This window comes from Tiliqua scincoides, chromosome 5 (assembly GCF_035046505.1).
Source record: "Tiliqua scincoides isolate rTilSci1 chromosome 5, rTilSci1.hap2, whole genome shotgun sequence".
NCBI classification, from domain to species: domain Eukaryota; kingdom Metazoa; phylum Chordata; class Lepidosauria; order Squamata; family Scincidae; genus Tiliqua; species Tiliqua scincoides.
In genome coordinates this window covers 15,188,666-15,201,927 of record NC_089825.1, presented here as the reverse complement: position 1 = coordinate 15,201,927, position 13,262 = coordinate 15,188,666, and the positions used below count along the sequence as shown (strand labels likewise).

Genomic DNA, 13,262 nt, shown 5'->3' with positions numbered 1-13,262 from the left:
TAAAAAGGAATCAGAACTCATATAATCAGCACCACATCTGAGAAGGCTGTATTTCAATATAGATTCAAAACACACCAATCCCTGGCAATAGTAGTGACACATTTGCTATAAAATATTTTACAGCCCATTACACAGCCTCTTAAATCACCATATGTCACAGAAATTTATTAAAAACTATTTGTCCTGACTGGCATGTATTTATTTAATAAAACATTTACACTAAAAGTCTAACCTCTGGCTTTCTAACCTTCTGTATATTTGGGGGGGGGGGGGAGGATTTGTTTAACAATTTATCCTCTCTAGATAATGTATAATAAAGCCATAAAGAGTTCCATGAAAGAAGGTTTCAAAAAAAAAGTTGTGCAATTTTGGGTGTAAAAATACTGTTAAGACACCATCCAAGTCCTTCACAGGTTTCCCACCCCTTTATTTATCCAGTATTTACTACAACTGTGTTGAAGGCAAGAAAGCTAGTCAAAACTATCTCCCATTGCAATTAATGGGACAAGTCACAACTAACTTGTCTCGTTGATTCCAACAGTCATGACTAGCACACTCTGAAGATAGCCCAAAGTCTGCCTATAAACTTGGCTCCTACACCTTACCAATTCCAACCATGTCACACCATAACTCCGCCAGCCACTAGCTTATTGCTTTCTTAAATGATTGTCCTTTCTTCCTGCTACATTCCTCGCTTCATATGCATCAGTGACACACAATACATAACAACAATCTACAAACCATACTGAGTTGGCATGCTTGCATTTATCAGCATACCAGGAACAGTGCTGACCCCCAGAATCTGCCCGATCAGCATACTGACGACATTCAAGCTTGCAGTTATTCTCACCCACCAGCTTCACATAAATATCACATAGTACCTGTGAAACCTTGAAGCATCTATGTGACATATTCCAGAGGATAGAACAGGTGTTATCTAATCCACTTTCTGGAATTGACTGACAAAGTAAGAGCAAACCAACCATAAATGCTGATGATAAAAACTTCTGAAAGCAATTCACCAGGGTCACTTTATCTCTGGAGTCATAAAAACTGCCTCTGAGGAGCAAAGTCTAGTCTGAAAACTGACCAAAATGGTCTAGAAAACTTTCTCCCCCTAGGAATGTCTGGAGGTGAACCTCTACCTTTTGCCCATCTGCTTAAAACTGTCTGAATACAGAAGATCTTTGTATTTATGACTGATGTGGTCTGGTAGTTGCAGTTTATTTAAAATTAGCACTTACCTGGACCATAAAATATATAGGATACTTGGGAAAAGGGGATCAACAGCTGAGAAAAAGAATGCCATTTTGGTCAGAAACTCTCCTCCTTGATATTACAGGAAGCAGCAACAAATTAACCCAAAATGCCAACACTGCCTCAAGAATGCTGCCCCTGCACAATAACAAAGCAGGATTTCCACATTTGATTTAAGGGGATTTAATTCATTGCCCTCCTTGATTTAAGGGGTCAAATGAAGGAGCTCTTTCATTCTGTGTAAATCAAACAAATGAAGTCCTGCATTTCCATTTTTGAAGAAACAGCACCAGGAGCAAGGTAAGAAGGTGGGTGATCCACACCCGCTCGCTTTTAGTGAGCGAAGAGTAGATCGGAGGGAGGTAGTGGAAGACTTGGGCTGAAGGGGCACCCTGAATCCACTGCGCACTAACCCCCTTCCAATCTGCTGCTGATCGAACCTACATCATCTCGCCTAATGGATAGGTCACCACTGACCGAAAGACAGGTGAGCAATGCCCAAGATCACTGATCAACGTAATTGAGATAATAAAACAGAAGGGATAACTATGTGGTATTTGGATGGTGGAGCTCACTGACTATGAATGCAATCAACAACTTTAAAAAGCAGAAAACCACAAAAAAAAATGCTACTAAAATATTATGCTTTGTAGTGTATGAAAAGGTATGTTTAAGATGAATTAAAATTGCACACATTACAAAAGAATGACAGAAAACTGCACATATTGGCCAAATGCTAAAGTCAAACCACCCAAATTTTTACAACTAACACTATAACCCTGTTGCAGCTCTTGCTGCACATATCTGACTTGTGAAAATATACATGAGTTTAAAAATTCTTAACCGCAGATTACAGACTAGCTTCCTGTGGTGGGGCTTTTCTAGAGTTCCTTTTAGAACAGATGGTCAGAAGTGAGGATGAAGGAAACAACTTTGCAGGAACTATTGTTCAAGCCTGAGAATGTTATCTCAGTTTCATTTAAGTGTCACAGTGTTGACCAGAATAATTAAGGGCTACACTTTTTATCTGTAGAGAGAGGAAATAATGATGTGCTTGAAAAGTTAACATATGTTGTATGAATCTTAATGCATCTACACAATATTGGAACAGTTAATTAACATATTATGAAATTAGCCCAAAACTACACAATACTGAACTATTTTTTATTTTTGCTGTATAATCTACTAATATTCATAAGAACAGCCTCACTGGATCAGGCCATAGGCCCATCTAGTCCAGCTTACTGTATCTCACGGTGGCCCACCAAATTCCCCAGGGACCACACCAGATAACAAGAGACCTGCATCCTGGTGCCCTCCCTTGCATCTGGCATTCTGACATGGCCCATTTCTAAAATTAGGAGGATGCACATACGCATCATGGTTTGTAACCCATAATGAATTTTTCCTCCAGAAATTTGTCTAGTCCCCTTTTGAAGGCATCTAGGTCAGATGCTATCACCACATCCTGTGGCAATGAGTTCCACAGACCAACCACACGCTGAGTAAAGAAATATTTTCTTTTGTCTGTCCTAACCCTCCCAACACTCAATTTTAGTGGATGTCCCCTGGTTCTGGTGTTATGTGACAGTGTAAAGAGAATCTCTCTATCCACTCTAGGCTATATAATTATTGCAGCCCAATGGCCATTCTGTGAACTCCCCTAACTTCTCATGTTCTGGATAGGAGCTGTTTTCTAACAGAACCTGTATGTGACAGCATACAGTGTTCAGGGACTGGAAATTACTAGGCTGAAGAATGGGAATCCTTGCATTAGCATTCATCTGGTAGCAAAAGGGCAAAGGCTTTAGCCCAGATGTTGTCCGGATGTGAAGAGAAATCCAGGATGACACCCTTTATTCAACACATTTTCCCTCTAAATGCAGTGGAGTCATTTACTTGCTTCAAATGCAGCATAATAGATTGAACTAAATCTTGGTTAAATTGCCAGTCACATACAAACTATATAATAAGACCAGCATCCTTAGCACAGAAGAGTTTTCAGCTTGTCTTAATGGGATATATAGCATAAAGGACTTTGTCTGAGAGGAATTCTGATTTTTTTTCCAACAAAAAATGTTTCACTTATTGGAACTTCTCAGAAATCGAATCTGTCTTTATGTACCACCATTGATGTCACTTATCTTGAAGTTACAGACCTAGCCAATCTCCTTAGTTGCTGCAGTTGGTTTTCTGATTCCAGTCCATAATAATGACTGCAGTGGAAGGAAGGAAGGAAGGAAGGAAGGAAGGAAGGAAGGAAGGAAGGAAGGAAGATAGATAGATAGATAGATAGATAGATAGATAGATAGATAGATAGATAGATAGATAGATAGACAGACAGACAGACAGACAGACAGACAGACAGACAGACAGACAGACAGACAGACAGACAGATAGATAGATAGATAGATAGTGTTTTAAGGGCTTTTACATGTTTTAAGATTTTCATTAACAACTGTAGATAATTCTCTTTACATAGTGTAACAAATAGGAAGTAATGAGCTCTGCCCTCCGGCATCCACAGGGTACATTAGAAACACAGCAAATGATAGGTTACCATAATCAGATCATGACTTGACATGACCTGACACACTGAAATCTTGAGGAAACGTGTTAGGAACTGAAATCTGCTGAAATGGGAGTTTCTTCTTGACCACTTCTTGTAAGATTTTATCATTTGTTAGCACAAAATAATGCTTTGTCCAGGGTTTACTGTTTGCTGATCCAAAGTTGCTTGCAAGTAGTTAATTTTGTGAGGAACATGAGGATTGTAAATTGACAGTTTGCAAGGAAACATTTCACTACATTTCCCGCAAATTCTATTGTTTAAATAAGATGAATAGTTTATGATGCATGTTGACCTTTGAGATGATTAAATACTATTGTTTTCCTTGTTGCTGGAAAACAGACATGCTCCTTAGTCAAAGATTTGTGTTTTAAACCCATTTGATTAAGTCTGGGACAGTTCACATTCTTGCCAATATTATGAATAGATAGAATATTGAACCTTGCATGACTTTATCACTGGAAACAAAACTGACCTATGTACTTCTGATAGTATAAATACTTAAGTTCAAATTGCTTTGGCATTGCAGCATAACCTCATTATGGACCAAGAATAATGTTCCCCTGAATTTGGTTGTACCCTGTGGCTGAAGCATGTCTGTCTTCATTTCATCAGGTTAGAATCTTGCACTGGACTAGCAGTTAAAGATAGTGTGCACAGTAGAATAAGACTATCATGTCAGTCTACATGCCCATGTAAAGTCACAGCAATTTTGACAATCTACCATCATGGTCATTATCCATAAATGCTCAGTTTTGTTCTTCCTGTATCTTGACATCAATAACCCTTGTTGCAATAACAAGTAACTCTAATTTTTTAAAAAGTGTTATTTTAGTGTTTCTAAGGCACCCTATATATGCCTCAGGGCACAACTCATCAAGTGAAACTTTCTGAACTCTCTACCTATTGCGGTATGACAACAAAAGTATCTGTTATTATCTATAATTGCTAGTGTTCATCTTAAGACACATAAAAACAGAGCAATTGACAAGGATGTGTAAAATACCCAGGTTTGTGGGCTAAGACTCAAAGGTTAACCATTTCTGGAAAATACTCTTTTATTTAGGCGCCTTGAATAAGCACCTTGGAATGAAGAGTGCTGGTATTAGGGTCTCCTCAATGATGAAAAAGGTTTCTAAATTTGTTTCTAAGTCTTCTGCAACACCATGGTCCAGATATTCCTTAAATACAATAAAGTTTGAATGACCACTAAGCTTTCCACATGCACTGCCTCCGACGCATCCTCGGCATCACCTGGCAGGACAAAGTTCCAAACAACACAGTCCTGGAATGTGCTGGAATCCCTAGCATGTATGCACTGCTGAAACAGAGACGCCTGCGTTGGCTCAGTCATGTCGTGCGAATGGACGATGGCCAGATCCCAAAGGATCTCCTCTATGGAGAACTCATGCAAGGAAAGCGCCCTACAGGTAGACCACAGCTGCGATACAAGGACATCTGCAAGAGGGATCTGAAGGCCTTAGGAGTGGACCTCAACAAGTGGGAAACCCTGGCCTCTGAGCGGCCCGCTTGGAGGCAGGCTGTGCAGCATGGCCTTTCCCAGTTTGAAGAGACACTTGGCCAACAGTCTGAGGCAAAGAGGCAAAGAAGGAAGGCCCATAGCCAGGGAGACAGACCAGGGACAGACTGCACTTGCTCCCGGGGTGGAAGGGATTGTCACTCCCGAATTGGCCTTTTCAGCCACACTAGACGCTGTGCCAGAACCACCATTCAGAGCTCGATACCATAGTCTTTTGAGACTGAAGGTTGCCTACTAGACTACTAGAATGACCATGCAATATTTCAGCACCTCCATTCCTAAATCTAGTGAAAAATTATGAGTATATTTTTATGGCTTTAAGGATATTTCTACCTTTATTTGAATGACTAGTGGCCTCGTCCTATCAGCTGGTGGTGCTGTTATGCCAAGAGGTAAGCTAGAGTTAAAAGAGTCTTGCTCTCACAGCAGGCACTCCAACAGTCTGTGCTGTGCTGCCACCAGTGGAGGGGTGGATTGAGGCAGAGATCAGGGCAGATAACAGCACAGCTGCCACTATATCCCAAAACACATACTCTGGCCCAAATACATCCCTCAGCAGGTTCCTCAGAGCTACACCAGTAAAAGGGCTGGCGTAGTTTTGAGGAGTCCCATCAAGGACCTTCCTGTTGCCTACATGCAGGTTTTTCCCTTCTTACTTCTCGCACCCTGCCTCTTCCCAGGGACAAAGCGTTGGATGCAGGGCCACCTGCTGGCAGCCCTGCATCCCTTGCGCCAGCCCAGTACAAAATTAAGCTGTAAGAAAATGGAAAAACCAAATGGGGTAAAGTATCTCTACAAAGTACTGTTTCATATTTTAGTTAATTCTTTATGGCTATGGATGTTTGAACCAGAAGCTGTTATTTCCATTTCTAGTAAGAGAAGAACGTAAAAGTGATGATACAATATTCTGTCTATTCTCAAAATAGACTGTAGCAACTGTTACCCTGCACATGCCCAATCTCGTTTGATCTTGGAAGCTAAGCAGGGTCAGGCCTGGTTAGTACTTGGATGGGAGACCGCCTGGGAATACTGGGTGCTGTAGGCTTATACCATAGTCTTTCGAGACTGAAGGTTGCCAACCACCTCTCAAAATAGAACATTTTCTCACTGCCTGTCATATCACCCTAAATGTTTCTATGGGTCAATACACATCTAGAAAACCCTTTATAACCTTCAATTTTAAAAGTGTTCTTTTTAAGGCAGAACCTTGTGATCCAGCAAAACTGAATTGTTCCTCCTCCCCATCACAGCTATCTGCAGATAAATCTGTTGAAAAATACTTTCTCATTTGGATTCCTATTTACCTCTTCTGCACAGAATAGACCTAGTGTGCAATTCCCTTTCACAACATTACTAGAACACCATGGAAGATCATGCCACATCAATGCCTTCCTTGAGGCAACTACATAGCCACAGTAATGCACAAGTGGCCTTAGATTAGGTGACATTCACTTAATTTAACCCAAAGTTTATATAATGCCACACAACCTCCTTAAAAGTATTGTAATCAGAGACATGGAAATGATGGAGTAAAAAAAAAAAAATCAAGTGAATTTTTAGTGAAAATTAGAGAAAAACTAAGCCAACTGAAGTGATGGGAAGGCTGCAGAGGCCAAATGAAAGATCACAAACCAACAGACAGTTAATATAATCACCACAGAAGCCCAGCTTTCCACTCATTAAAATAAATGCGTATCCACAGGTTCCTTCTGCTGCTTTAAATTCCAAGGAACTCTTTTCTAATCCAATAAAATCTTCTGTACTCAGTGTTTCAGCAGCTGTCTTTCATGATTTCTAATCAAAGCTGATGATAATCAGCTTTGGCAACAGATTGTAGTATCCCAAAAGAGTAATTAAAACAAAGAAATTTGTTGACTTCTACCTCGGAACTCCTGGCACATAGTGGAGTCTTAGCATATCCAGACCCAGCCAAAAGGGGACCAATTGATTTTATAATTTGGACAACACCTTTAATATATCTAATGAATGAATGTCAGAGGTCTGTGGTATTTGTATGCTTCAGGAAGTAGACAGCTACATGACAAAGATAAATGCCAACTTGGTAACACTCAAGCATAGACACACTTGACCATGGCAATCTGTAAAAGCATAAAATGAAATCTTTGGCTCACAACTGACTTATGATCAATTGAAAATTAGGCATGCAACGAAAAAAAATGACATGCCAGAAAAAGTTTTCAATTGCACTCATTTTAAAGTATGCTTGAGATGAAAAAAGGTAAATCACAGCAAAACAATATTATGTGAAAGACAATATTGATTTGGAAAAGCACAAACTAGAAAATAAGCAGAGTAAAAGATAACGTATATTCATCACACAGGGAAGGGGAAGCGGGTAGACAGAATTCATCAGGGAAAACAGACATGGGTTAAATACATTGTTTTGTTTCAGAAGTATTGAAAAATTGTGATGTCAGAAGGCAAAGTATAAAGAGGTCTTTGACGCATAGCAGCCAAAGTACACAGAGTGTCACATACAGTGGGGCTAAAGCAACATCTTGCGCATAGGATGTATGCCACTTCCATCTGTCTTCCTACCCAACCACGATATGAACATATGAAATTGAAACTGCCTATGAAATTGACTTACATGAAATCATACCAGTGGTTCACCTAGCCCAGAATTGTATAGACTGACTGTTAGCAAACTCTCCAGGATCTCAGGTAGAGATTATTTACTTTTAACTTTATTATTATAAAAGACTGTTTACTTATTTGTCTAATTAAAAGATTTGTTCCCCACATTTACACAGCAAGATGCTCCAAGTGACTAACATAATGGGGGGGGGGGAGAAAAAACCTCCTGCAAGTTGATGTAATATAGTGACTAACAGACTAAACTATGAATCAGGACCTCTCCAGTTCTAATCTTATCTCTGCTATATAACTCACTAGGTATCCTTGAGCAGGTTGTGCTTCCACACCCTCAGTCTTGCCCATCTGCAATATGGGGATAACACTACTTTCGTTAAGAACTGTTGAATGGACAACATCAACATAATAAATGTGCTCAACAGATAGTTCTATACAAATGCCATTTGCTATTATTAACAAGTAATCTAATAAATCTACATAAGGTCAATTAAAATTCTGACTCCCAAAATTCAAAAAAGCAGCAATGAAACACAACTGAAAAAGAACCAAGACTAAGCAAAAAAAAAAAAAAAAAAAAGTCCTACACAGCTTACGAACACTTGCTGGAAAGAGAAGTCATTGAAGAGAAGGCAACCCTGTGGCAGGGAAAGGAAGATTCTCAGTGCCACACTAGAAAAGGCCCCCTTCCTGTGTCTACTGATACTACACTATATCTCAGAAGGTAAAAAGAAGTACAAAAGAGCCTCACAAAGAGATCATTGTTAAATAGACAGATTTGTAGTTGGGGGAGACAAATTTTTTTTAATTTGCCATGGTTTCTAGCTGTTCTGGGTTTAATTTCACTGGCAATGCCAGACAATGGAGTGGCTGAGGCGGGTGAGGGATTCACTGCCCCGGATAACACACCTTGAGGTGGTGTCAAGGGGGTGCCTTCTGGTGGCCTTCTGAGGTGTGCAGTCTCCCAGAGCCTCAGAAAGCCTCCTGGAGGACTTAGAAGGGCATTTCCGGGTTTTTGCCCAAAACCAGAAGTGCCTTTCTGGAACGGAAAACTTCTGAGGCCTTGGGGGTGCTTGGGAGATATGAAGGTGTTAAAAATTTATGGTGCCCAGGTGCCAGATCAGCTATGTCACTGGATACCAGAAACTGCAAAGTGCACATTCTACCACAGAACTGTGGGCACTCTTCACCAGCCTACCTACATACGTTGACATTTGCCTTTCCATAAAACAGCTTTTGGAGGCTACTGCTATTTTTTATATATGAACGATGTACCACAGGTAGATGTTATGACTGGACATCTTCATGCCCTTAAAACCTTAGGAAATTGGAAGTCAGGATGTGGAGAGCCCAAAGCTCAGCAGGTACCATGTGACATCCAAGTGAGAATATTATTATGTAGAGCTTGGGTGATGTAATCCGGGTTGGTGCCCGGTCTTGACCTCATCAATGGTCTTTGTTAAGCAGCAATTCATTGGGCTAGTAGTAGCTTAGCAATACCCAAGTCACATTTTGAACCTATCACTCTCAGCTGATAATCTTGAATTGTCCCAGAATGCTCCTGTAGAAATGCTGACATGAGAATCACTTATTCAGTCATGGATTTGCAGCCTAGCTTCTTTCTCATTAATGAACACCAGCTAATCTATTAGGGCAGTGTTTCCCCAATTTTTCCGGCTCGCGCCTCCCCTGATCCTTGTAGCCATTGGCCACGGCTCCCCATTACAACACCTCACCTCAGTGACCCCCAAAATGGGACTGAAGGTGTTATAATTATACACTAGAAACAAGGCTGCCAGCACTGTGAGGCTGCAATCCTAACCACACTTACCTGAGAGTAAGCCCCATTGAACAAAAAAGGACTTACTTCTGAGTAGACCTGGTTAGGATTGCGCCCTGAGTTTCTTAGCAGCACACCTGGAGGGTTTTGGAAAGGGAGGGGGAAAGTGATGAATTTGCATGAGGGGAAGACTTTGTTTTGTGTGTATCTGCTAATTGCAAACTGATACAAACTGAGACCTAGAGGCTGTTTGACTCGAATCCTAACCCCACTTTCCTGGGAGTAAGTCCCACTGAACACAATAGGACTTACTTCTGAGTAGACTTAGCTAGGATTGTGCCTTTTGTCTTACAATAGCAGCCAACAGAGTACCCCCCCCCCCAAAGGAGACAGGAGGAAAAAGGGGAATGGCTAAAAAGGAATGGGGATAGGGCCTTCTCAGTAGTGGCACCAACGCTATGGAATTCCCTTCCCTTTGACTTAAGAACGGCTCCCTCTCTTGTAACTTTCCGGTGAGACCTGAAGACCCTTCTGTTTAGACAAGACTTCTGAGTTCCTGGCCTTTTAAACATCTTTTTAACATCTCTTAACATTTTTTAACATCTGCTCACAGGCCTGATTCTTTTCTAATTTGCTGCCCTATGTTCTTACCTGATTAGTTTTTATCTGACTACTGTTTTTATTATATGTTATCATGTTTTTATCTGCTTTTAAATTATGTTTTTAACTTGTTTTAACCTTGTTTGTAAGCCGCCTTGAGTCCCTTCGGGGAGAAAGGCGGGGTAAAAATAAAGTATAATAATAATAATTTTTTTAAAAATTTATTTTTAATCAATTTTTGGAGACAAAGCCATCAAGAGTGGCTTTTTTCTTTTTTGAAGGGGGAAGAAAAAGAGAAGGGTGAGGATCCTGGGTTAAGCTGACACAGACCCCAAGCCTAGGTAGGTCTACTCAGAAGTAAGCCCCATTTGAGTCAATGGGGCTTACTCCCAGGAAAGTGTGGAAAGGATTACAGCCACACCCAGCAAGATTACAACTCACCCCAAAGTAGATGGGGGCTGCTCACACACACACACCCAATATGCAGATGCCACCGCCGTTCCCCCCAGGCAAGACGGAGGGATGCAGGCTGGGGCATTTGGACACCCCCCCCCCACTAGGAGCAGGCTGGCTCCTTCCTTCCCAAGCAACCTTGACCAATCCCAGGATGCCCAGGGGCGAGGGGCACACTGGGAAATGTAGTCCTTGGGGCAAGGTTGCACATGGAGAGAGCTCCATGAGAGCTCCACCTCTGCCTGCCCAGCCAGCCTTCGCTCCCCCTCCCCCCACCATGTTTCACATGCCCTCCCAGCCTCACACTGCCCCACCCACCTCGTTCACAGCTGCAGAAAAGCAGCAAGTCAGGAGGCAGCACATGCAGCAGAGCAGAGCGCAGCAGCAGAGCAGCTGCCGGCCACCTCTCCCCCCCCCCAGATGCCTGGCTACGCCCCTGGTGAGCCACGCCTCACTAGGGAGGCGGGACGCACAGACTGAATACCTCAGTATTAGGGTATCACAAGTGTTTATTCGCATAAGGCAAAATCCATTTCCTAAATATTCCTTTTTTTCAGTTAAAGTTAATTGAGATAGGATTCGAGTGTAAATAGTCATTAGAAAAAAGTAGCTGAATAATATATGAATAAGGTATAATATGAATTTTACTTAGGAAGTCTTTGAAGGGGAAACACATTCAGTAGAAGTCATTAAGAGTTAACTAAACCAGGCCTCAGTGTCTGCATGCTTATGTAGAGATTTATGCTAGAGACCTACCAAGAAGTGCTACAGATTCTCAAAATAAACCATCACAACTGCTTTTATTTTTACACACCTCCCTGTTCTTGAAAACGGCCAAGTCAGCAGTAATGAAACGCAGCAGTCCCTGAAGTGACATAATTATGTTCTCAGCTTAAAAATCCTAACATGTTAATTGTTACTGTAAAAAGCGTGTGTGCAAGTCAGGCAAATAGAGGAGGAGGAGGAGGGAGGAGGAAGAGAATCTGTGCCATTAGCTTAACAGTCTTCTGCAAGCACAATGGTGGCAGATTGAGATAATGGGTTGATTAAATCATATGATTACAATGAAAGAATGCGCTTCTTGAGCTGGTTAGAATTGCAGAAAAGCAAGCACACAGCATTTCACCCAAGTGAATAACCCCCTGGACAGGTGGTCCTGGAATTCAGATTCCCAGCAATTACCCACTATTTACTGTAAGTAATGGACAAAGCTGAACTGAGAGGAGACACTTGGGAGATTAAAAGAAGCAGGAAATTGGACCAAACTGCACCCAAATTCGAAAGCCAATTGAAATAGGGTTTTTAAAAAATTCCTCTTTTAGTGAACCAGAACTGAAACAGAACCTAAAATCTTTTCATTGTTTTGAACCTGAACTGGAACTGAACCCTAAACACAAAATGTGATAACTGGTTCAATAATTCATTCATCCACTTATTCACTGATAATTGGGCACTCAAGAGGTTCTTTGGGGTGGGTATGTAGAGGGTTCCTTTCCACTTTGCTGGATTTGGAGATATAATACAGACATCACTCTAGGTATAGGTAGGTATTGGCAACCTTCAGTCTCGAAAGACTATGGTATCGCGCTCTGAATGGTGGTTCTGGCACAGCGTCTAGTGTGGCTGAAAAGGCCAATTCGGGAGTGACAATCCCTTCCACCCCGGGAGCAAGTGCAGTCTGTCCCTGGTCTGTCTCCCTGGCTATGGGCCTTCCTTCTTTGCCTCTTAGCCTCAGACTGTTGGCCAAGTGTCTCTTCAAACTGGGAAAGGCCATGCTGCACAGCCTGCCTCCAAGCGGGCTGCTCAGAGGCCAGGGTTTCCCACCTGTTGAGGTCCACTCCTAAGGCCTTCAGATCCCTCTTGCAGATGTCCTTGTATCGCAGCTGTAGTCTACCTGTAGGGCGCTTTCCTTGCACGAGTTCTCCATAGAGGAGATCCTTTGGGATCCGGCCATCGTCCATTCTCACGACATGACCGAGCCAAAAAAATCCATGGTGGCACTGACAAAGAGGAACACTAACCGCACACAAATGCCAAACACATGGGGAACAGCATGGGTGCAACAGTGCAAAGCCCTTGGATCTCCCTCATTGTGATTTTTCTACATGTAAAGTAATGTCTGAAGAGGGCTTGTGCCTTTCAGTGAGCCATCTGAAAATAAGGAGAGAAGAGCAAGAGACATTGGTAGGCAGGGCCTAGAGTGGTGGTCCTTTTGATACTCAAGCAAAGGTTTGTCCATCCACAGGCTGTTGACCATAAATGAGGTGATAGCTTTAGGATAGAGTGGAACCTCAGCATCCACGGATTTGACTCATCAGAGATGCCTGTTAATACTGGGGTCTGATTTTAAATTCCTTTAAACTTAAAAAGTGCCAACATTGGACCACACCTTTTCCAAGCTTCTACAGCTATTTTAAGCCCTGAAACAACCACTTCTGGGTCGTGCATAG

The 13,262-nt window shown here is 41.8% G+C and overlaps 1 protein-coding gene and 1 pseudogene across 4 annotated transcripts in view; one reads left to right on the top strand and one right to left on the bottom strand.

Annotated features, from left to right (window-relative positions):
* PARD3 (par-3 family cell polarity regulator) overlaps positions 1-13,262 on the bottom strand; it is a 647,691-nt gene that overhangs the window by 120,078 nt on the left and 514,351 nt on the right. The window lies entirely within an intron of this gene.
* Positions 6,292-6,411, top strand: LOC136654713 (5S ribosomal RNA; annotated as a pseudogene).